The 9,945-nt window shown below is 38.9% G+C and overlaps 39 non-coding genes across 39 annotated transcripts; all 39 read right to left on the bottom strand.

Annotated features, from left to right (window-relative positions):
- Positions 1–57: 57 nt before the first annotated feature.
- On the bottom strand, positions 58–176 carry LOC145756674 (5S ribosomal RNA). Its single transcript, XR_014284780.1, has one exon. It is a non-coding gene; the product is annotated as a 5S ribosomal RNA (ribosomal RNA).
- Positions 177–230: 54 nt separating this feature from the next.
- LOC145756854 (5S ribosomal RNA) lies at positions 231–349 on the bottom strand. The gene has a single exon (XR_014284952.1). It is a non-coding gene; the product is annotated as a 5S ribosomal RNA (ribosomal RNA).
- A 168-nt stretch (positions 350–517) lies between these two features.
- On the bottom strand, positions 518–636 carry LOC145756700 (5S ribosomal RNA). The gene has a single exon (XR_014284805.1). It is a non-coding gene; the product is annotated as a 5S ribosomal RNA (ribosomal RNA).
- Positions 637–804: 168 nt separating this feature from the next.
- LOC145756661 (5S ribosomal RNA) lies at positions 805–923 on the bottom strand. The gene has a single exon (XR_014284768.1). It is a non-coding gene; the product is annotated as a 5S ribosomal RNA (ribosomal RNA).
- Positions 924–1,091: 168 nt separating this feature from the next.
- Positions 1,092–1,210, bottom strand: LOC145758521 (5S ribosomal RNA). The gene has a single exon (XR_014286477.1). It is a non-coding gene; the product is annotated as a 5S ribosomal RNA (ribosomal RNA).
- Positions 1,211–1,377: 167 nt separating this feature from the next.
- Positions 1,378–1,496, bottom strand: LOC145756865 (5S ribosomal RNA). Its single transcript, XR_014284963.1, has one exon. It is a non-coding gene; the product is annotated as a 5S ribosomal RNA (ribosomal RNA).
- Positions 1,497–1,659: 163 nt separating this feature from the next.
- Positions 1,660–1,778, bottom strand: LOC145756888 (5S ribosomal RNA). The gene has a single exon (XR_014284986.1). It is a non-coding gene; the product is annotated as a 5S ribosomal RNA (ribosomal RNA).
- Positions 1,779–1,941: 163 nt separating this feature from the next.
- LOC145756539 (5S ribosomal RNA) lies at positions 1,942–2,060 on the bottom strand. Its single transcript, XR_014284652.1, has one exon. It is a non-coding gene; the product is annotated as a 5S ribosomal RNA (ribosomal RNA).
- A 168-nt stretch (positions 2,061–2,228) lies between these two features.
- On the bottom strand, positions 2,229–2,347 carry LOC145758522 (5S ribosomal RNA). Its single transcript, XR_014286478.1, has one exon. It is a non-coding gene; the product is annotated as a 5S ribosomal RNA (ribosomal RNA).
- A 167-nt stretch (positions 2,348–2,514) lies between these two features.
- LOC145756919 (5S ribosomal RNA) lies at positions 2,515–2,633 on the bottom strand. Its single transcript, XR_014285015.1, has one exon. It is a non-coding gene; the product is annotated as a 5S ribosomal RNA (ribosomal RNA).
- A 54-nt stretch (positions 2,634–2,687) lies between these two features.
- On the bottom strand, positions 2,688–2,806 carry LOC145756838 (5S ribosomal RNA). The gene has a single exon (XR_014284937.1). It is a non-coding gene; the product is annotated as a 5S ribosomal RNA (ribosomal RNA).
- A 168-nt stretch (positions 2,807–2,974) lies between these two features.
- Positions 2,975–3,093, bottom strand: LOC145756435 (5S ribosomal RNA). The gene has a single exon (XR_014284555.1). It is a non-coding gene; the product is annotated as a 5S ribosomal RNA (ribosomal RNA).
- A 54-nt stretch (positions 3,094–3,147) lies between these two features.
- LOC145756575 (5S ribosomal RNA) lies at positions 3,148–3,266 on the bottom strand. Its single transcript, XR_014284686.1, has one exon. It is a non-coding gene; the product is annotated as a 5S ribosomal RNA (ribosomal RNA).
- A 168-nt stretch (positions 3,267–3,434) lies between these two features.
- On the bottom strand, positions 3,435–3,553 carry LOC145756701 (5S ribosomal RNA). The gene has a single exon (XR_014284806.1). It is a non-coding gene; the product is annotated as a 5S ribosomal RNA (ribosomal RNA).
- Positions 3,554–3,721: 168 nt separating this feature from the next.
- Positions 3,722–3,840, bottom strand: LOC145756205 (5S ribosomal RNA). Its single transcript, XR_014284337.1, has one exon. It is a non-coding gene; the product is annotated as a 5S ribosomal RNA (ribosomal RNA).
- Positions 3,841–4,008: 168 nt separating this feature from the next.
- LOC145756957 (5S ribosomal RNA) lies at positions 4,009–4,127 on the bottom strand. Its single transcript, XR_014285049.1, has one exon. It is a non-coding gene; the product is annotated as a 5S ribosomal RNA (ribosomal RNA).
- Positions 4,128–4,295: 168 nt separating this feature from the next.
- Positions 4,296–4,414, bottom strand: LOC145757102 (5S ribosomal RNA). Its single transcript, XR_014285186.1, has one exon. It is a non-coding gene; the product is annotated as a 5S ribosomal RNA (ribosomal RNA).
- A 54-nt stretch (positions 4,415–4,468) lies between these two features.
- Positions 4,469–4,587, bottom strand: LOC145756417 (5S ribosomal RNA). The gene has a single exon (XR_014284538.1). It is a non-coding gene; the product is annotated as a 5S ribosomal RNA (ribosomal RNA).
- Positions 4,588–4,755: 168 nt separating this feature from the next.
- On the bottom strand, positions 4,756–4,874 carry LOC145756217 (5S ribosomal RNA). The gene has a single exon (XR_014284348.1). It is a non-coding gene; the product is annotated as a 5S ribosomal RNA (ribosomal RNA).
- A 168-nt stretch (positions 4,875–5,042) lies between these two features.
- Positions 5,043–5,161, bottom strand: LOC145756400 (5S ribosomal RNA). The gene has a single exon (XR_014284522.1). It is a non-coding gene; the product is annotated as a 5S ribosomal RNA (ribosomal RNA).
- Positions 5,162–5,215: 54 nt separating this feature from the next.
- On the bottom strand, positions 5,216–5,334 carry LOC145756209 (5S ribosomal RNA). Its single transcript, XR_014284341.1, has one exon. It is a non-coding gene; the product is annotated as a 5S ribosomal RNA (ribosomal RNA).
- A 168-nt stretch (positions 5,335–5,502) lies between these two features.
- On the bottom strand, positions 5,503–5,621 carry LOC145756370 (5S ribosomal RNA). The gene has a single exon (XR_014284494.1). It is a non-coding gene; the product is annotated as a 5S ribosomal RNA (ribosomal RNA).
- A 54-nt stretch (positions 5,622–5,675) lies between these two features.
- LOC145756577 (5S ribosomal RNA) lies at positions 5,676–5,794 on the bottom strand. The gene has a single exon (XR_014284688.1). It is a non-coding gene; the product is annotated as a 5S ribosomal RNA (ribosomal RNA).
- Positions 5,795–5,962: 168 nt separating this feature from the next.
- LOC145758523 (5S ribosomal RNA) lies at positions 5,963–6,081 on the bottom strand. The gene has a single exon (XR_014286479.1). It is a non-coding gene; the product is annotated as a 5S ribosomal RNA (ribosomal RNA).
- A 167-nt stretch (positions 6,082–6,248) lies between these two features.
- Positions 6,249–6,367, bottom strand: LOC145756866 (5S ribosomal RNA). The gene has a single exon (XR_014284964.1). It is a non-coding gene; the product is annotated as a 5S ribosomal RNA (ribosomal RNA).
- Positions 6,368–6,530: 163 nt separating this feature from the next.
- On the bottom strand, positions 6,531–6,649 carry LOC145756540 (5S ribosomal RNA). The gene has a single exon (XR_014284653.1). It is a non-coding gene; the product is annotated as a 5S ribosomal RNA (ribosomal RNA).
- A 168-nt stretch (positions 6,650–6,817) lies between these two features.
- LOC145758524 (5S ribosomal RNA) lies at positions 6,818–6,936 on the bottom strand. Its single transcript, XR_014286480.1, has one exon. It is a non-coding gene; the product is annotated as a 5S ribosomal RNA (ribosomal RNA).
- Positions 6,937–7,104: 168 nt separating this feature from the next.
- LOC145757103 (5S ribosomal RNA) lies at positions 7,105–7,223 on the bottom strand. The gene has a single exon (XR_014285187.1). It is a non-coding gene; the product is annotated as a 5S ribosomal RNA (ribosomal RNA).
- Positions 7,224–7,277: 54 nt separating this feature from the next.
- Positions 7,278–7,396, bottom strand: LOC145756418 (5S ribosomal RNA). The gene has a single exon (XR_014284539.1). It is a non-coding gene; the product is annotated as a 5S ribosomal RNA (ribosomal RNA).
- A 168-nt stretch (positions 7,397–7,564) lies between these two features.
- LOC145758489 (5S ribosomal RNA) lies at positions 7,565–7,683 on the bottom strand. The gene has a single exon (XR_014286447.1). It is a non-coding gene; the product is annotated as a 5S ribosomal RNA (ribosomal RNA).
- Positions 7,684–7,851: 168 nt separating this feature from the next.
- On the bottom strand, positions 7,852–7,970 carry LOC145756401 (5S ribosomal RNA). The gene has a single exon (XR_014284523.1). It is a non-coding gene; the product is annotated as a 5S ribosomal RNA (ribosomal RNA).
- Positions 7,971–8,024: 54 nt separating this feature from the next.
- Positions 8,025–8,143, bottom strand: LOC145756211 (5S ribosomal RNA). The gene has a single exon (XR_014284342.1). It is a non-coding gene; the product is annotated as a 5S ribosomal RNA (ribosomal RNA).
- Positions 8,144–8,311: 168 nt separating this feature from the next.
- On the bottom strand, positions 8,312–8,430 carry LOC145756371 (5S ribosomal RNA). The gene has a single exon (XR_014284495.1). It is a non-coding gene; the product is annotated as a 5S ribosomal RNA (ribosomal RNA).
- Positions 8,431–8,484: 54 nt separating this feature from the next.
- LOC145756578 (5S ribosomal RNA) lies at positions 8,485–8,603 on the bottom strand. Its single transcript, XR_014284689.1, has one exon. It is a non-coding gene; the product is annotated as a 5S ribosomal RNA (ribosomal RNA).
- A 168-nt stretch (positions 8,604–8,771) lies between these two features.
- On the bottom strand, positions 8,772–8,890 carry LOC145758525 (5S ribosomal RNA). The gene has a single exon (XR_014286481.1). It is a non-coding gene; the product is annotated as a 5S ribosomal RNA (ribosomal RNA).
- Positions 8,891–9,057: 167 nt separating this feature from the next.
- LOC145756867 (5S ribosomal RNA) lies at positions 9,058–9,176 on the bottom strand. The gene has a single exon (XR_014284965.1). It is a non-coding gene; the product is annotated as a 5S ribosomal RNA (ribosomal RNA).
- A 163-nt stretch (positions 9,177–9,339) lies between these two features.
- LOC145756542 (5S ribosomal RNA) lies at positions 9,340–9,458 on the bottom strand. The gene has a single exon (XR_014284655.1). It is a non-coding gene; the product is annotated as a 5S ribosomal RNA (ribosomal RNA).
- A 168-nt stretch (positions 9,459–9,626) lies between these two features.
- LOC145757104 (5S ribosomal RNA) lies at positions 9,627–9,745 on the bottom strand. Its single transcript, XR_014285188.1, has one exon. It is a non-coding gene; the product is annotated as a 5S ribosomal RNA (ribosomal RNA).
- Positions 9,746–9,799: 54 nt separating this feature from the next.
- LOC145756419 (5S ribosomal RNA) lies at positions 9,800–9,918 on the bottom strand. The gene has a single exon (XR_014284540.1). It is a non-coding gene; the product is annotated as a 5S ribosomal RNA (ribosomal RNA).
- Between the last annotated feature and the right edge of the window lie 27 nt (positions 9,919–9,945).

Consider the following 9,945-nt stretch of genomic DNA (forward strand, 5'->3'; position numbering starts at 1 on the left):
TCGATAAAAATGACTTATGCATAAAGTACTTTCTAATATGCCAAAAAACTTATAAAATGCCTACGACACCCGGTATTCCCAGGCGGTCATCCATCCAAGTACTAACCGGGCCCGACGTTGCTTAACATCCCAGATCAGACGAGATGGGGTGTATTCAACGTGGTATGGTCGTAGGCAATGTGATGTGGTGAGCCAACACATTTAACATTACCCAGGTATATTTAAAATAAAATCTACGACACCCGGTATTCCCAGGCGGTCACCCATCCAAGTACTAACCGGGCCCGACGTTGCTTAACTTCCCAGATCGGACGAGATGGGGTGTACTCAACGTGGTATAGTCGTAGGCAATGTGATGTGGTGAGCCAACATATTTAACATTAACCGTGTATATTTAAAATAAAATAAATGACTTGTGTCGCTTAGCAATTATATCAAATGTATTAATTTTAAAAAATTTTGATAAAAAATGACTTTTACATAAAGTACTTTTTAATATGCTAAAAAACTTATAAAACGCCTACGACACCCGGTATTCCCAGGCGGTCACCCATCCAAGTACTAACCGGGCCCGACGTTGCTTAACTTCCCAGATCGGACGAGATGGGGTGTACTCAACGTGGTATGTTCGTAGGCAATGTGATGTGGTGAGCCAACACATTTATCATTAAATGTGTATATTTAAAATAAAATAAATGACTTGCGTCGCTTAGCAATTATATCAAATATATTAGTTTTCAAAAATTTTGATAAAAAATGACTTCTACATAAAGTACTTTCTAATATTCTATAAAACTTATAAAATGCCTACGACACCCGGTATTCCCAGGCGGTCACCCATCCAAGTACTAACCGGGCTCGACGTTGCTTAACTTCCCAGATCGGACGAGATGGGGTGTACTCAACGTGGTATGGTCGTAGGCAATGTGATTTGGTGAGCCAACACATTTATCATTAACCGTGTATATTTAAAATAAAATAAATGACTTGCGTCGCTTAGCAGTTATATCAAATATATTAATTTTCAAAAATTTTGATAAAAAATGACTTCTACATAAAGTACTTTTTAATATGCTAAAAAACTTATAAAACGCCTACGACACCCGGTATTCCCAGGCGGTCACCCATCCAAGTACTAACCGGGCCCGACGTTGCTTAACTTCCCAGATCGGACGAGATGGGGTGTACTCAACGTGGTATGGTCGTAGGCATTGTGATTTGGTGAGCCAACACATTTATTATTAACCGTGTATATTTAAAATAAAATAAATGACTTGTGTCGCTTAGCAATTATATCAAATATATTAATTTTCAAAAATTTCGATAAAAATGACTTATACATAAGGTACTTTCTAATATGCTAAAAAACTTATAAAATGCCTACGACACCCGGTATTCCCAGGCGGTCACCCATCCAAGTACTAACCGGGCCCGACATTGCTTAACTTCCCAGATCGGACGAGATGGGGTGTACTCAAGGTGGTGTGGTCGTAGGCAATGTGATGTGCCAACACATTTATCATTACCCGTGTATATTTAAAATAAAATAAATGACTTGCGTCGCCTAGCAATTATATCAAATATATTAATTTTCAAAAATTTTGATAAAAAATGACTTCTACATAAAGTACTTTCTAATATGCTAAAAAACTTATAAAATGCCTACGACACCCGGTATTCCCAGGCGGTCACCCATCCAAGTACTAACCGGGCCCGACGTTGCTTAACTTCCCAGATCGGACGAGATGGGGTGTACTCAAGGTGGTGTGGTCGTAGGCAATGTGATGTGCCAACACATTTATCATTACCCGTGTATATTTAAAATAAAATAAATGACTTGCGTCGCTTAGCAATTATATCAAATATATTAGTTTTCAAAAATTTTGATTAAAAATAACTTCTACATAAAGTACTTTCTAATATGCTAAAAAACTAATAAATTGCCTACGACACCCGGTATTCCCAGGCGGTCACCCATCCAAGTACTAACCGGGCCCGACGTTGCTTAACTTCCCAGATCGGACGAGATGGGGTGTACTCAAGGTGGTATGGTCGTAGGCAATGTGATTTGGTGAGCCAACACATTTATTATTAACCGTGTATATTTAAAATAAAATAAATGACTTGTGTCGCTTAGCAATTATATCAAATGCATTAATTTTTAAAAATTTTGATAAAAAATGACTTTTACATAAAGTACTTTTTAATATGCTAAAAAACTTATAAAACGCCTACGACACCCGGTATTCCCAGGCGGTCACCCATCCAAGTACTAACCGGGCCCGACGTTGCTTAACTTCCCAGATCGGACGAGATGGGGTGTACTCAACGTGGTATGGTCGTAGGCAATGTGATTTGGTGAGCCAACACATTTATTATTAACCGTGTATATTTAAAATAAAATAAATGACTTGTGTCGCTTAGCAATTATATCAAATATATTAATTTTCAAAAATTTCGATAAAAATGACTTATACATAAGGTACTTTCTAATATGCTAAAAAACTTATAAAATGCCTACGACACCCTGTATTCCCAGGCGGTCACCCATCCAAGTACTAACCGGGCCCGACGTTGCTTAACATCCCAGATCAGACGAGATGGGGTGTATTCAACGTGGTATGGTCGTAGGCAATGTGATGTGGTGAGCCAACACATTTAACATTACCCAGGTATATTTAAAATAAAATCTACGACACCCGGTATTCCCAGGCGGTAACCCATCCAAGTACTAACCGGGCCCGACGTTGCTTAACTTCCCAGATCGGACGAGATGGGGTGTATTCAACGTGGTATAGTCGTAGGCATTGTGATGTGGTGAGCCAACATATTTAACATTAACCATGTATATTTAAAAAAAAATATATGTCTTGCGTCGCTTGGCAATTATATCTAAATATATTCATTTTCAAAAATTTCGATAAAAATGACTTATACATAAAGTACTTTGTAATATGCTAAAAAACTTATAAAATGCCTACGACACCCGGTATTCCCAGGCGGTCACCCATCCAAGTACTAACCGGGCCCGACGTTAATTAACTTCCCAGATCAGACGAGATGGGGTGTATTTAACGTGGTATGGTCGTAGGCAATGTGATGTGGTGAGCCAACACATTTAACATTACCCAGGTATATTTAAAATAAAATCTACGACACCCGGTATTCCCAGGCGGTCACCCATCCAAGTACTAACCGGGCCCGACGTTGCTTAACTTCCCAGATCGGACGAGATGGGGTGTACTCAACGTGGTATGGTCGTAGGCAATGTGATTTGGTGAGCCAACTCATTTATTATTAACCGTGTATATTTAAAATAAAATAAATGACTTGTGTCGCTTAGCAATTATATCAAATGTATTAATTTTAAAAAATTTTGATAAAAAATGACTTTTACATAAAGTACTTTTTAATATGCTAAAAAACTTATAAAACGCCTACGACACCCGGTATTCCCAGGCGGTCACCCATCCAAGTACTAACCGGGCCCGACGTTGCTTAACTTCCCAGATCGGACGAGATGGGGTGTACTCAACGTGGTATGTTCGTAGGCAATGTGATGTGGTGAGCCAACACATTTATCATTAAATGTGTATATTTAAAATAAAATAAATGACTTGCGTCGCTTAGCAATTATATCAAATATATTAGTTTTCAAAAATTTTGATAAAAAATGACTTCTACATAAAGTACTTTCTAATATTCTATAAAACTTATAAAATGCCTACGACACCCGGTATTCCCAGGCGGTCACCCATCCAAGTACTAACCGGGCCCGACGTTGTTTAACTTCCCAGATCGGACGAGATGGGGTGTATTCAACGTGGTATAGTCGTAGGCAATGTGATGTGATGAGCCAACATATTTAACATTAACCATGTATATTTAAAATAAAATATATGACTTGCGTCGCTTGGCAATTATATCTAAATATATTAATTTTCAAAAATTTCGATAAAAATGACTTATGCATAAAGTACTTTCTAATATGCCAAAAAACTTATAAAATGCCTACGACACCCGGTATTCCCAGGCGGTCATCCATCCAAGTACTAACCGGGCCCGACGTTGCTTAACATCCCAGATCAGACGAAATGGGGTGTATTCAACGTGGTATGGTCGTAGGCAATGTGATGTGGTGAGCCAACACATTTATCATTAACCGTGTATATTTAAAATAAAATAAATGACTTGCGTCGCCTAGCAATTATATCAAATACATTAATTTTCAAAAATTTTGATAAAAAATGACTTCTACATAAAGTACTTTCTAATATGCTAAAAAACTTGTAAAATGCCTACGACACCCGGTATTCCCAGGCGCTCACCCATCCAAGTACTAACCGGGCCCGACGTTGCTTAACTTCCCAGATCAGACGAGTTGGGGTGTATTTAACGTGGTATGGTCGTAGGCAATGTGATGTGGTGAGCCAACACATTTAACATTACCCAGGTATATTTAAAATAAAATCTACGACACCCGGTATTCCCAGGCGGTCACCCATCCAAGTACTAACCGGGCCCGACGTTGCTTAACTTCCCAGATCTGACGAGATGGGGTGTATTCAACGTGATATGGTCGTAGACAATGTGATGTGATGAGCCAACATATTTAACATTAACCATGTATATTTAAAATAAAATATATGACTTGCGTCGCTTGGCAATTATATCTAAATATATTAATTTTCAAAAATTTCGATAAAAATGACTTATGCATAAAGTACTTTCTAATATGCCAAAAAACTTATAAAATGCCTACGACACCCGGTATTCCCAGGCGGTCACCCATCCAAGTACTAACCGGGCCCGACGTTGCTTAACTTCCCAAATCGGACGAGATGGGGTGTATTCAACGTGGTATGGTCGTAGGCAATGTGATGGGGTGAGCCAACACATTTATCATTAACCGTGTATATTTAAAATAAAATAAATGACTTGCGTCGCTTAGCAGTTATATCAAATATATTAATTTTCAAAAATTTTGATAAAAAATGACTTCTACATAAGGTACTTTTTAATATGCTAAAAAACTTATAAAACGCCTACGACACCCGGTATTCCCAGGCGGTCACCCATCCAAGTACTAACCGGGCCCGACGTTGCTTAACATCCCAGATCAGACGAGATGGGGTGTATTCAACGTGGTATGGTCGTAGGCAATGTGATGTGGTGAGCCAACACATTTAACATTACCCAGGTATATTTAAAATAAAATCTACGACACCCGGTATTCCCAGGCGGTCACCCATCCAAGTACTAACCGGGCCCGACGTTGCTTAACTTCCCAGATCGGACGAGATGGGGTGTATTCAACGTGGTATAGTCGTAGACAATGTGATGTGGTGAGCCAACATATTTAACATTAACCATGTATATTTAAAATAAAATATATGTCTTGCGTCGCTTGGCAATTATATCTAAATATATTCATTTTCAAAAATTTCGATAAAAATGACTGATACATAAAGTACTTTGAAATATGCTAAAAAACTTATAAAATGCCTACGACACCCGGTATTCCCAGGCGGTCACCCATCCAAGTACTAACCGGGCCCGACGTTGCTTAACTTCCCAGATCAGACGAGATGGGGTGTATTTAACGTGGTATGGTCGTAGGCAATGTGATGTGGTGAGCCAACACATTTAACATTACCCAGGTATATTTAAAATAAAATCTACGACACCCGGTATTCCCAGGCGGTCACCCATCCAAGTACTAACCGGGCCCGACGTTGCTTAACTTCCCAGATCGGACGAGATGGGGTGTACTCAACGTGGTATGGTCGTAGGCAATGTGATGTGGTGAGCCAACACATTTATTATTAACCGTGTATATTTAAAATAAAATAAATGACTTGTGTCGCTTAGCAATTATATCAAATGTATTAATTTTAAAAAATTTTGATAAAAAATGACTTTTACATAAAGTACTTTTTAATATGCTAAAAAACTTATAAAACGCCTACGACACCCGGTATTCCCAGGCGGTCACCCATCCAAGTACTAACCGGGCCCGACGTTGCTTAACTTCCCAGATCGGACGAGATGGGGTGTACTCAACGTGGTATGGTCGTAGGCATTGTGATTTGGTGAGCCAACACATTTATTATTAACCGTGTATATTTAAAATAAAATAAATGACTTGTGTCGCTTAGCAATTATATCAAATATATTAATTTTCAAAAATTTCGATAAAAATGACTTATACATAAGGTACTTTCTAATATGCTAAAAAACTTATAAAATGCCTACGACACCCGGTATTCCCAGGCGGTCACCCATCCAAGTACTAACCGGGCCCGACATTGCTTAACTTCCCAGATCGGACGAGATGGGGTGTACTCAAGGTGGTGTGGTCGTAGGCAATGTGATGTGCCAACACATTTATCATTACCCGTGTATATTTAAAATAAAATAAATGACTTGCGTCGCCTAGCAATTATATCAAATATATTAATTTTCAAAAATTTTGATAAAAAATGACTTCTACATAAAGTACTTTCTAATATGCTAAAAAACTTATAAATTGCCTACGACACCCGGTATTCCCAGGCGGTCACCCATCCAAGTACTAACCGGGCCCGACGTTGCTTAACTTCCCAGATCGGACGAGATGGGGTGTACTCAAGGTGGTATGGTCGTAGGCAATGTGATTTGGTGAGCCAACACATTTATTATTAACCGTGTATATTTAAAATAAAATAAATGACTTGTGTCGCTTAGCAATTATATCAAATGCATTAATTTTTAAAAATTTTGATAAAAAATGACTTTTACATAAAGTACTTTTTAATATGCTAAAAAACTTATAAAACGCCTACGACACCCGGTATTCCCAGGCGGTCACCCATCCAAGTACTAACCGGGCCCGACGTTGCTTAACTTCCCAGATCGGACGAGATGGGGTGTACTCAACGTGGTATGGTCGTAGGCAATGTGATTTGGTGAGCCAACACATTTATTATTAACCGTGTATATTTAAAATAAAATAAATGACTTGCGTCGCCTAGCAATTATATCAAATACATTAATTTTCAAAAATTTTGATAAAAAATGACTTCTACATAAAGTACTTTCTAATATGCTAAAAAACTTGTAAAATGCCTACGACACCCGGTATTCCCAGGCGCTCACCCATCCAAGTACTAACCGGGCCCGACGTTGCTTAACTTCCCAGATCAGACGAGTTGGGGTGTATTTAACGTGGTATGGTCGTAGGCAATGTGATGTGGTGAGCCAACACATTTAACATTACCCAGGTATATTTAAAATAAAATCTACGACACCCGGTATTCCCAGGCGGTCACCCATCCAAGTACTAACCGGGCCCGACGTTGCTTAACTTCCCAGATCTGACGAGATGGGGTGTATTCAACGTGATATGGTCGTAGACAATGTGATGTGATGAGCCAACATATTTAACATTAACCATGTATATTTAAAATAAAATATATGACTTGCGTCGCTTGGCAATTATATCTAAATATATTAATTTTCAAAAATTTCGATAAAAATGACTTATGCATAAAGTACTTTCTAATATGCCAAAAAACTTATAAAATGCCTACGACACCCGGTATTCCCAGGCGGTCACCCATCCAAGTACTAACCGGGCCCGACGTTGCTTAACTTCCCAGATCGGACGAGATGGGGTGTATTCAACGTGGTATGGTCGTAGGCAATGTGATGTGGTGAGCCAACACATTTATCATTAACCGTGTATATTTAAAATAAAATAAATGACTTGCGTCGCTTAGCAGTTATATCAAATATATTAATTTTCAAAAATTTTGATAAAAAATGACTTCTACATAAGGTACTTTTTAATATGTTAAAAAACTTATAAAACGCCTACGACACCCGGTATTCCCAGGCGGTCACCCATCCAAGTACTAACCGGGCCCGACGTTGCTTAACATCCCAGATCAGACGAGATGGGGTGTATTCAACGTGGTATGGTCGTAGGCAATGTGATGTGGTGAGCCAACACATTTAACATTACCCAGGTATATTTAAAATAAAATCTACGACACCCGGTATTCCCAGGCGGTCACCCATCCAAGTACTAACCGGGCCCGACGTTGCTTAACTTCCCAGATCGGACGAGATGGGGTGTATTCAACGTGGTATAGTCGTAGACAATGTGATGTGGTGAGCCAACATATTTAACATTAACCATGTATATTTAAAATAAAATATATGTCTTGCGTCGCTTGGCAATTATATCTAAATATATTCATTTTCAAAAATTTCGATAAAAATGACTGATACATAAAGTACTTTGAAATATGCTAAAAAACTTATAAAATGCCTACGACACCCGGTATTCCCAGGCGGTCACCCATCCAAGTACTAACCGGGCCCGACGTTGCTTAACTTCCCAGATCAGACGAGATGGGGTGTATTTAACGTGGTATGGTCGTAGGCAATGTGATGTGGTGAGCCAACACATTTAACATTACCCAGGTATATTTAAAATAAAATCTACGACACCCGGTATTCCCAGGCGGTCACCCATCCAAGTACTAACCGGGCCCGACGTTGCTTAACTTCCCAGATCGGACGAGATGGGGTGTACTCAACGTGGTATGGTCGTAGGCAATGTGATGTGGTGAGCCAACACATTTATTATTAACCGTGTATATTTAAAATAAAATAAATGACTTGTGTCGCTTAGCAATTATATCAAATGTATTAATTTTAAAAAATTTTGATAAAAAATGACTTTTACATAAAGTACTTTTTAATATGCTAAAAAACTTATAAAACGCCTACGACACCCGGTATTCCCAGGCGGTCACCCATCCAAGTACTAACCGGGCCCGACGTTGCTTAACTTCCCAGATCGGACGAGATGGGGTGTACTCAACGTGGTATGGTCGTAGGCATTGTGATTTGGTGAGCCAACACATTTATTATTAACCGTGTATATTTAAAATAAAATAAATGACTTGTGTCGCTTAGCAATTATATCAAATATATTAATTTTCAAAAATTTCGATAAAAATGACTTATACATAAGGTACTTTCTAATATGCTAAAAAACTTATAAAATGCCTACGACACCCGGTATTCCCAGGCGGTCACCCATCCAAGTACTAACCGGGCCCGACATTGCTTAACTTCCCAGATCGGACGAGATGGGGTGTACTCAAGGTGGTGTGGTCGTAGGCAATGTGATGTGCCAACACATTTATCATTACCCGTGTATATTTAAAATAAAATAAATGACTTGCGTCGCCTAGCAATTATATCAAATATATTAATTTTCAAAAATTTTGATAAAAAATGACTTCTACATAAAGTACTTTCTAATATGCTAAAAAACTTATAAATTGCCTACGACACCCGGTATTCCCAGGCGGTCACCCATCCAAGTACTAACCGGGCCCGACGTTGCTTAACTTCCCAGATCGGACGAGATGGGGTGTACTCAAGGTGGTATGGTCGTAGGCAATGTGATTTGGTGAGCCAACACATTTATTATTAACCGTGTATATTTAAAATAAAATAAATGACTTGCGTCGCCTAGCAATTATATCAAATACATTAATTTTCAAAAATTTTGATAAAAAATGACTTCTACATAAAGTACTTTCTAATATGCTAAAAAACTTGTAAAATGCCTACGACACCCGGTATTCCCAGGCGCTCACCCATCCAAGTACTAACCGGGCCCGACGTTGCTTAACTTCCCAGATCAGACGAGTTGGGGTGTATTTAACGTGGTATGGTCGTAGGCAATGTGATGTGGTGAGCCAACACATTTAACATTACCCAGGTATATTTAAAATAAAATCTACGACACCCGGTATTCCCAGGCGGTCACCCATCCAAGTACTAACCGGGCCCGACGTTGCTTAACTTCCCAGATCTGACGAGATGGGGTGTATTCAACGTGATATGGTCGTAGACAATGTGATGTGATGAGCCAACATATTT

This window comes from Corella eumyota, chromosome 6 (assembly GCF_963082875.1).
Source record: "Corella eumyota chromosome 6, kaCorEumy4.1, whole genome shotgun sequence".
Classification (NCBI taxonomy): domain Eukaryota; kingdom Metazoa; phylum Chordata; class Ascidiacea; order Phlebobranchia; family Corellidae; genus Corella; species Corella eumyota.